This window comes from Rhea americana, unplaced genomic scaffold, assembly GCF_003343005.1.
Source record: "Rhea americana isolate MKP2758 unplaced genomic scaffold, rheAme1 scaffold_172, whole genome shotgun sequence".
Taxonomy (NCBI): Eukaryota; Metazoa; Chordata; class Aves; order Rheiformes; family Rheidae; genus Rhea; species Rhea americana.
In genome coordinates, this window is record NW_028185839.1 from 1,160,547 (window position 1) to 1,170,661 (window position 10,115).

A 10,115-nucleotide genomic window follows, 5' to 3' on the forward strand; every position below is an offset into this window, starting at 1 on the left:
GTGCTGTTCAGGCCAAGCCAGCAAGAATTTGCTGGCACCGTGCACATGGGTCACACAGCTGAGGTCTCCACCAGGGCTGTTCTTCATGTCCTCTTCTTCTCTTGCTGCACCTCACCCAGGGCTGTCTGAAGACAACTCCAGCTTCCTCCAGCTGACAGCTGCTTCATGAACAAGGGGTGCCCACACCCTCTTGGTAATGTTTGTTTGGAGTCCCATTTACACCATCCTGCTGTATTTGAAGTCTTATGTAATTTATGTTTACAATAGGCCATTAAGGTGTGGCCCATAACTATTAAAAAACATTTTTAAAAAAAGTTTATTGAGACCAAAAGCTAAGCACATTGCAGCCATAAAGAACGTATRCCAGGACAGAGGGCATCTGCACTGACAACTCATCCACTTGATGTGAAATTGTTCTCAAATTTGTAATGGACTTCTGACTTCACATGTCGCAATTCTAGAGACAGATATCCAACATTAAATCTTTTGTGATTCAGAGAGTGCAGCTGGTAGTGAGACTGTCAGAAATATTGCTGCAAGTCAATAGATACTTATACTGGAGATGCTGAGTGAGGAGCATCAGAGGATTCCCTCTAAAATTCCCCTTGAATGAAGGGAACTCAAATGAGTTCATCCTTAGAGCGTGCAACCTCSTCTTCAGCCTTGGGACTAAAAGCATGACTGAGGGTAGTCAAATATGGGGGACAGGTTGCCCAGAGAGGTTGTTGCTGATCCTTCCTTGGAGATAGTCAAAGCTTGACTAGACAYGGCATGAGCAACCTGCTCTACTTTGACCCTGCTACCCTGAGTTTCCCTGTGTCCAGAGGCAAAACCCAAAGGCCTGTTAGAGAACAGAATGTTGGTCCGCGAGACCAAGGAGACAGAAGTCTTCAAGGGGGCAGTTAACTGCATCCTTCTAAACATCTTTTGGAAATGTGGTTTCCTGGTATCCAAGACAATCTGTGAATTCATAAGCAACGTTTTCTCCCCCAGGAGGAAAATGAGCTGCCGGTTGCAGTTGTTCATCTAATTGCAATTTAAGATAGGCATTTCTGCAGTCATGGATGTAAACTTTGTTCTGATGTTTAATACAGCCMCTCTTTACAAATCTGAAGTGACATTTGAAGAAAACTCCTAGTATATGTGTCAGCTCAGTGCGTTGCATCCTCATRCATTATATCCCACTTAATACTCATGTTTCTTGGATGCCCATCATGAAAAATGACCTGCTACCATGTAACAGTCAGTGCTAACCTGAAATCCGAAAAAGAAACCCMCTCCTTTTGAGACAAAGGTTGCTGCAATAAATTTAGATCAGCCATGTGACATGAGTGCTTCAGCATTATAAGAATAGCATGGTTTTACTTAATAGCTCTATTTCTACCATTTTCATGGGAAACATCATGTAGTAAATGATTAACTTTGTATTTTTACTGATATGTCTTCCACTCCATTTTCTCCTAGTCAAATATATGGACCTTCAAGTGCACCCGGAAACTACCAGAAAGAAACAATATGTTTCTTGCCACTTAAAATTGTGTTTTGCCTTGACTCTTTCTCCCCATGGTCCTTCAGAAGTTATAAAGTCTGAGGTACCTGGAGTTTAATTACCACCCTACGTCTTGCTATTTGATATCACGAGGTACCGTACAGGGGAAGGTAAATCTGTGGGGGGATCTATTCCTTGTGCTGGAAGAGTGATGTCTGGTGCACGGCAGGGTCAGGCAGCCTGGGCGAGTCCAGAGAAGCACGTGGTGGTTGCCCAGAGACGTGTGCACCTTCCCAGGCACATTTTTTTGGACATCTTATTATGTAATTATCTGGGTACAGGCTGTTCAGACATATCTTCAAGGAGATTATGAGCTGCCTTACAAATCCCAAGGGACCAATCTGGGCTTGCACAGGGCGGTAAAGCTGTTGGGGCAAGTTTTGCCTGGAAACACTTTCTGAAGGTGTGAGTCAAACCCTAATGAGGAACAGAACACCAGCGCGTGTGTGTGCGCGACTGGGGATGCAAAGTTTGTGGCGGGAAGGCCAGACTTCTGCAGGTGTCCTTGTAGGGTGAAGAACGGTCTTCTGCCTGAGCGGGCATTTCTTCTTGTTCCTGCTAGTGCTCCCCATCACAAGCGGCGGTTTGGCTGTCAGTCAGCCTACGGCGCAGGTCTGGGAAGAGAAGGCCTTCAACCCCGAGCGCCGGCCGCGTTGGTGGCAGGGCATGCCACGAGGATGCAAAGGTGGATTTGCTTTAATGGGCTGTGCCTTCCTCCCCGGGGGGCACTGCGCTCTCCCTCTCAAGGAAACGTGGGGATCTCCAGGGGGCAGCCGGGAGGGCGAAGATCTCCGCCACCACAGCCACCTTTGCGTCACAGGTCACGGAAACGCCTGTCACACCAGGGTGCACGAGCCCCAGGCAATGCCCGCCTGGGGCATGCACCACAGCCCAGCGCAGTAAGTTATTAAAAAAGCAATTTTCAGGAGGGGGSCAATGTGATACAAATTTTGCAAATAGCTAGTTTTTTTAAAATTTCCGAGAAGAGAAGGAAGACCAGCTTTAAAGCGTTGGGGCACTTAAGCCGTCTTTAAACAAGCATTTGATTCAGGAAACACCAGCGTGGCTTGCCTTGATGTTGCTTTAAACAAATGTTTTGACCTTTCCTTTTGAAATGGCATGTTGTGCTTTAAAACTGCCCTGAATTAGAAACAAAAGGATAAATAATCTGCAAAAGGAGACAGAGCTTTTTGGTTTGGGTTGCAGGAAGTGGCCGGGATCAGCCCAAAAGAACCTCAAGAGCTAGCTGACCCCTCGTCCCTCACCTACACGCATTTCGGTCTTGCCTTTGGCGCTGCTGACTGCAGTTTGCTCCCCAAGCTCGAAACACTTTAAAATAATCAGCAGCTCGCCAAGTCTCCGGTGGGTGAGGCTCGGGGTCGGGCTCCCCGGGCGGCTCCTTTTCAGCCCCGCACCGTCCTCGTATTCATGCCGCTCTCCCGGTGCAGCTCCAGCCCCCGTGGGCGACCCGGATACCACCGATATCAGGCTGTCCCTTGCGGATTACGCTGAATTTACCCTGAATTACGGTGCATGCTCTGCATTGGATGTGTCCAAATTGGCGGCCCGCTTGCCCGCGCGTGCGTGCGTGCCGTGGGAGGGGTGCGGGAGCTGCRCGGGGGCACAGCTCCCTCTCACGACTGCAGAATACACCGGCACTGGGATTAACGTTTTCTTAGACTTGCAGTGAAACGGATTCATTTTTTTCAGAGTGAAGGCGCTTTGTAGTGCATCGTTCCTCTGAAGGCAAGGAGGGCTCGGGGGGCATCCACGACCCGTCTGCGCTGGGAGATCGATGGCAACGGGGGAGAACGCTACAGCTTCCAGAAAATCAGATTTTTAATGCCAGTCAGGCTCCCTTTGGCAGTGATTTCTCGTCTCTGCCTGACTGCCTGCACCTTGCCAGAAATCCTTCAGCATGTGAGAAATCACAAGCAATCCCCACCCATGGGCATGTGCTAGATCATGTCCTAAATCCGCAATTATTTCAGGTTCTCTATTGAACTGTGTTGCCCAACGGGACCTTCCCTGTCTCCAACTTCGTTTTTTGATTTAAAGAAAAAAAAAATCTGTATTTTACAGAATGAGGTGAAAGCTTGCAGCCTTCCAGACCTAACGGCAGGGGCACGGCAGGCGTGTGCGTCCACGCCGCAGCGTGTCCATCCTGCAGGTGGACAAACAGGCCCGCTCTCCGAAGGAGATGGCGAGGGGCCTTTGCAGGCAGCACCACAGCGCCGTGGATCTCTGGCTCTCAACTATGCTGCATCGAGGTGTCTTCTCCGTCAGCAGGGCTCCGGCCACAGCTTCCCGGTGTAATCCTGTCTCCTAGGGGCTTTACGGGGAAGCTGTATGTGCTGCTCCAGAGCATGCAACACGCTGTCCCACGTCCTGCATTGCAATACTTTGAGATTTTAGCTCTGTGAGATGATTTTGAGACCTCTACTGTCCATCCTCACCAGCTGCAGGTATCTTAGATAATCCTCCAAAATATCTTATTGCTCAGGAGCAGCCCTGTTCATGTTGCCCGAAACACTTTAATTTGCAAGCCTGGCTGTGCATAGCTTGGATGGAAGTGTGTCTCCTTAAAACAAGATTGCTTTTCTATGCTACAAACAATGCAGTCAGCTCCGTGATCAGCAACAGTCCACAAAACTTGCATGTCCAGCTGCTGGGAGATAGTTGTGGAGGCTGGCAGCTAAAAAATGCTAAGTTATGTGCCAAAACCACAGCTGAAACTCTGCAGAGAAGGATGAGCCCTCTCTGCTTCTAGCTTCATTGGGAGAACTATAAATCCAGCCGCAGTTGCTGTCACATTTTGACTCCTAACTCTTGAAATCACATCTAAATCACAGCCCACATGAGGCCACCTTTGCCCAAACCGGAGGAGCCCGAGGAGACCTGACCTTCCCAGACTTGCACTCGGAAGACACAAGTGGCTTTCGCCAGGTGTCGGTGACTTCATCTCCGAAACTGGGGGTTCTCAATTCAAAAACAAGACACAGGTGCAGAGCTGATAAGGCCTGTAAAGAGCACAAGGATCATAAAAGAGCTGATTCAGTGGGGAAAGAGTAAAGGTGAATATCTGGGAGGGTTTTTCAAGTTCCCTCTTCCCGTGCACCACATGGTACTGAGCTGGCTATCTCCAGAGACGCGAGGGCTGGTGCTGGAGCTGCTGTGGAAAAAACAGGTTTTATAGGCCAGATCCTTGCTGTTTCCTACAAGCAAGGCAGGGCATGTCAGAGCCCGACTGGGGCCGCAGTGCAAAACTGCCTGAGCTGAGCTCGTCAGCGGAGGCATGAAGTTGTGGCCCATTTGGAGAGCTTGGACTTGCAAGATGCAGTCCCAGCCCCGCAGCTCTCCTCCCTCGTCCCTCAGGGACCCCCAGAAACCCTGCTCCACAGAGCCCTGCGAACATGGGGTCTGCACAGGCGTTTCGCAGCTTCAAGGGCACAAACCACCAACGCTGCGCCCTCGGCCTTAATCTCGCACCTCCTTGCAGCATCCMTGCCAGTCACCAGATGTCCTTGCACGCCGTACCATGGGCACACGTCAGTGCTGTCCGGGGCGGGCTTGCACAGATGACATTTCTGCTGGGGCTGCAAATGCTGCAGAACCGTGGTCCTTTGCCGGGCTGAAGTGCCAAGTGCTAAATTATTTCAGAAGCACGGCAAGCCTTTGCACAGCACCAGAGCACAACAAATGCCAGCGCGAGCATGGAACTATCTGACACCTGTGGGCCATGCATAGGAGTGGAATAACCAGGGATCCACCCAGTGGAGCTGAAAGTCAGGYGTGATGGTAGAAATGCCAGAAATTCCTCTGTTTAGTGAAGGATGAAGGCTTTTGCCACGGCTGAGTTGCAGCAAGACAAGTTGAAAATCCATAATGTTCAAGTCAATGCTGGAAACAGCTTCTTGTGGTATTTAGCAAGCAGCATCTGGCACAGAGTAAAGAAGGAAAGAGTGGGCAATATTAAAACCGAATATTGGCCAAAAGAGGCTCTCCTGGGCACAGACGTTTCTTGCAGCCCCATCCTCTTCTGCACAGCCCTGTTTGCAGTGGCACTGGCTCTCGGTGTGCTCGGGACGGGGCGCATGAGAGCCCAACTCTGGCCAGCACAGGGCTGCGGGCTGCACTAACTCTGCCAATGCAGCTCCAAAACCATGTGTGCTCCTGGAGTCTCCAGGGCTGCTCTTCCCAAGGGCTTGCCCTCACTTATCAAGCCTGTAAGGCTGCTGTGTATTTACACACACTAGCAGATGCCTTGAGCTATGTGAAGCAGGTCAAGTCAGCAGGTCCGTGGCGCTGCAGAAGCTGAGCCTTCGCCTCCTCCTTGCACCATCCTGGCCCAGTGGCTCAGGAGCATTTATGAGGACACCACTGTCCTGGCTGCTTGGAGTACGGCAGGAAGGAAGAAAAAGCCATTTTCCCATGGCTGCTTTATTCATTCTTGTTCTTCATGGCCTGCCTGCTCCTCTTGGAGGGAGCCGAGCTCCTGTCTGCCCGAGCGCAGGCACAGACGAGCTGTTGTCCTTCCCAGCAGGAATCTTTTTGGTGTGAAGTTGCTCTGCACCTAGGTTCACCCACCAGGCCCAGGCCCAGGCTTTACGAACAGGACAACCAAAGCCCAAAGCTCCCTCCCAATTCCTCTAGGCATGGGCACCAGATTCAGGGCACTGGCTATCAGCCGTGCTGCTAAAGCCACCAGCAGAAATGTTCTCGCGAGCAGCAGTCCCAAGAGACAGAGGGCTTCACAGCTTGCCTGGCTGCCGCTTGCTTTCATGCTTGTGTGGACACTGACCGAGTCCAGGAAATACCTCACGTACGCTGGAAACGTGGGCATCTCAATGGAAAGGACGTGCAGTTTTCACAGCCTTCTCTTCTCCTTGGGGAAATCACTGGCAATCTCCCATACATGTGGCCAGTGGTGGTATCTGCTAGGCTCTAAAGTAAAGGAGGAATTACTTCAGAAAGCAATTAGGATGGGCAGGAGCAATGGAAAAATGCTAGTCCCTCTCCCCTTTTGCTACCAAGAGGTTTGATAATGCTAATTTAAATCCGTTTGTCCATTAAGATGGTGTAAATCCAGTTTTATGTTGCAGTAACACATGTGGACACATGAGGTCACTTAGAAACAGGCAATAGTTTATTTAGGTGCAATAGCCCAGCTGGTTTAGTTGCTGCTCATGTCAACCCAGAGGCTTCTGCAACTTTAAAAACATGTGGGCTGCCATTCCTTATTTCTGTGCTTTTTATATCATTATATCTGATCTGATGTGAGGTGTCCCGAGCGTGAGAAAGAAAAGGGAAAGCTGAAGGGTCGTCGGATGTGAATTTGCTTATTCCGAGGCTTCCTAATAGTCCTGACCTAAATCGCGTGTTGAAGGGGAGAACATTTTGATCCGTTTTCTGCAGATGTTGCCTAAATAATAAATGTGCATGAGCCAGAGTATCCCTCCTCTAGCACCAGCGAGCACGATGCCTTTAAGCGAGGGCGCAGGGCTTTTGGTGGCAAGCGCTCCTTTCCCCTATCACCAGAGCAACAAAGCTGGGCAATATCCCCTTAATCCCCGAACAAAGCAGACCAGAAAAAAAAAGGAAGAGGGAGGAAAAAAAAAACAAAAAAGGTGATAACTGGCGGGGGAGCCCCGCAGCTGGGGTTTGCCCGCTGCTGGGACCGCTCCTGCCTGCCGCCGCTCCCTGGCGCCGTTACTTCCCCGCACCCTCAAACAGCAARTTAGCTGTGGGGGAATTGGGGCGCAGGGGCAGCACGATCTCCTGATGCTGCAGGACCTTTATTTGGTGGCGAGGTTGGTCCAGATCGTTCCTTTTGGTGTGGGCCGGGGGAGCAGCGGGCGGATCTGCAGGGGCTGCACCGAGCCGAGCCGAGCCGAGCCGAGCAAACCCCGAAGATCGGCCCGCTGGCTGCCTGCTCCGGTGCAGGCGATCTCCCCACCTCTTGGGGTTAAACCCAGCTATTTGGGGTCAGAACAGCAGAAATGATCCTGTCGCAGGAAGGGGTATTTGTGCAAAAGAGAGTTTAAAAGGTTTCTTCTTTTTCTTCTGCTTGTCGGCTTAGCCTTGGTTGGAGCACGGCTCTAGCTGTATTTAAAGTCAAATTGCATCCTGAAGCAGGAGCTGGCACAGCACTCTAATGTCCACGCTGCATGAAGTGACGTGTGTGAAGCTTTCTACACACTCCTGTCCCYGTCTTTAAGATAGCATCTGGGTTGGAAATCTGTGACTCGAGGGACTCGATGCCTCCCTACACGCGTGTGCTGGGGACGGCTCGGGGCTCACTGGGCACCACGAAAGCCTTCGGTGAGGGCCGGTGGCACGACGTGCTTTGCAAAAGAGGTCGTTTTGTGTGTTTAGAGGTGAATGTACATTGCATGCACATGCACGATCTCTCCAGATCTTTTCCTTTGGTTTGGACCGATACATCAGATGGGCATTGCTGGTAGTCCGGCATTCTTGAGCTATGTTATAAAATTCATTATAAAATCCTTGAGTTTTCCTCATTGCATTACAATACAGAGCCTTGATGTAAAGTAAATTAATGCAGAGGCTAAAAAGAGCGGTGCAGCCGCTGGGCTGGCCCCTGGCCCAGAGGACAGGGGTGCTCTGCCCCGTTCTTGGCCCATTTCCTTCCCCTCCTGTTGAGCAGCTGGGTTAGCCTCAGTCCGCTCGTCATTAGTAAATAGTAAGTCACATCTGACATTTTGCACTAAGGGATACTGCAGACCCTGCCTGCTGGAAGTTTTTAATTAAGTGAAGCTCCCCGCTGCSTGCATGTTTGGGGTGGCCATGGAGAGAAGCCTAATTCAAAAGGGAGATGAAAGCAGTTTTCTCCGCCTGCCAGGCGGTGATGCTGGTGGGTCTTCTGATCTGGCTTGGACCTTTCTTCTTGCAAAACCTACTGGGTTCTTTAGGTGGCCTGTTATTTGAAATTGCAGCATGTGATTAGGGTTCCCTTTCGAACAGGCTTTTCAGAAGCTGCTGGAAAGTGTTGGCTGTAACACCTAGGTAAGTGTTACGTTAGAGGGTGTAGACCAAACGGTGGTGGTGGCACGCTCGTAAACCAGGAAGATTTCTAGCTGCAAATGCTGTGCACTGAACACCACMTGCAGCTGGGAGGAAAAACTTTGGGGGGCCAACACTGGATCTAAAACTAGAAAGGCAATAGCCCTTTTTTGGAGGGTTCTTTGAGGTTTTTGAACTTGGACCTAGGGATGATGGCGAATAGGTCTAACTTCTCCAGTCCTTTACCGACGAGCCTTCTTGCCCTTACTGTACCCTTTATTAGTGAGAAAGCTGCAGTGGTCTGGGCCCCTGGGTGTGCCACATTAGTGCAGCAAGGGGAAGTTGATCCTTAAACGTCAAGCGTGTAGCAATTCTAACCTGTGTGTGCATAATGGTCCAAATGAGCCATTTAGTAAGAAGTGTATGAATAATCTGAGGATTGGAAGTGCCACACTCAAGATATGAGGGAGTATAGACAGATCGACGTTGGAAACATTTAATCTTGTCCCGCAAGGCTGCTCTCCCAGTGGAGCTGTCTCTTTGGGGCTGTGTTGCTTGCTGATGCACCTACAGGAGCAGATTACACCCTCTTCCCTGGATCCTTTGTCCTCAGAAGTCTGATTTTTATGACAGAAACCCATCTTTCAACAGCAAGCAAGCTGGCAGGGAGCACTCAGATCTCCTCCAGCTCCTGGTAGTAGGACGCAGTTGCCTTCCAGCACTTCCCAGGGTGAGAGCAATGAGTGTGCAGGGAATGGGTCCACCACGGCCTGTGGCAAAGATGGTAGAAGACAGGTCTTGCCGTAGACTAGCTTTGCTGTAAAACCTAAGTGGAGATTAAGCGGTGCTTGGATTGCATGCTACCCCTTTTGGAGAGCTAAGCGCCCCAGGAAATGCATGCAAACCCATCAAAGCACTCCGTGAAGCTCCGGTGAGCGTCGGAGCACCCAGAGGGCTGCCCTTGCCCCATTGGTTTTGGACTGCTGGGAGAAGGGAGCAAATGCCGCGAGGAGAGCGCTGGACCAGTGGGGACAGGCGCTCTCGCCTACTGCTGCGCTTGTGCATCCTGGCTATTTATACAAGCGTTTCCAGAGCCTCCAGCCGCTACGCGCTGATTCCGGCGGGGAGAAGCAGGCTGCCGCTCGCCTCCCTTGGAGCGGCAGCGGCGAGGAAAACGCGAATCCCCCCCCAGTTCATTTCAAGCACCAAAGTTTCACCCTAGTTTGCCTGAATAAAAAGCAGCGGGTTAGGAGAGCTGGCTAAACGACACCCCCACCCCGGAGGCTTTGCTCCGGGGGGGCTGCTGCTATCCGGTACGTGAACTTTAACGGGTGCCTGGTTGCTGCCAGTGCAATAGCGGGTCCGGCCTTTCGGAGCCGTGAGCCGCAGCTGCCGCCGCGCCCGGCCCCGCCGCGCCGCGCTCGGGGGTGGGAGGTGGCTGAACCGAGCAGCGCCGCTCGCCCGGGCTCCCTGCGGGGCGCCTCCCGGCCGAGGCGGCCCCGGCTCTTCCCTGCCGGCTCCCGGCGCCCCCGGGTCCGAGCCG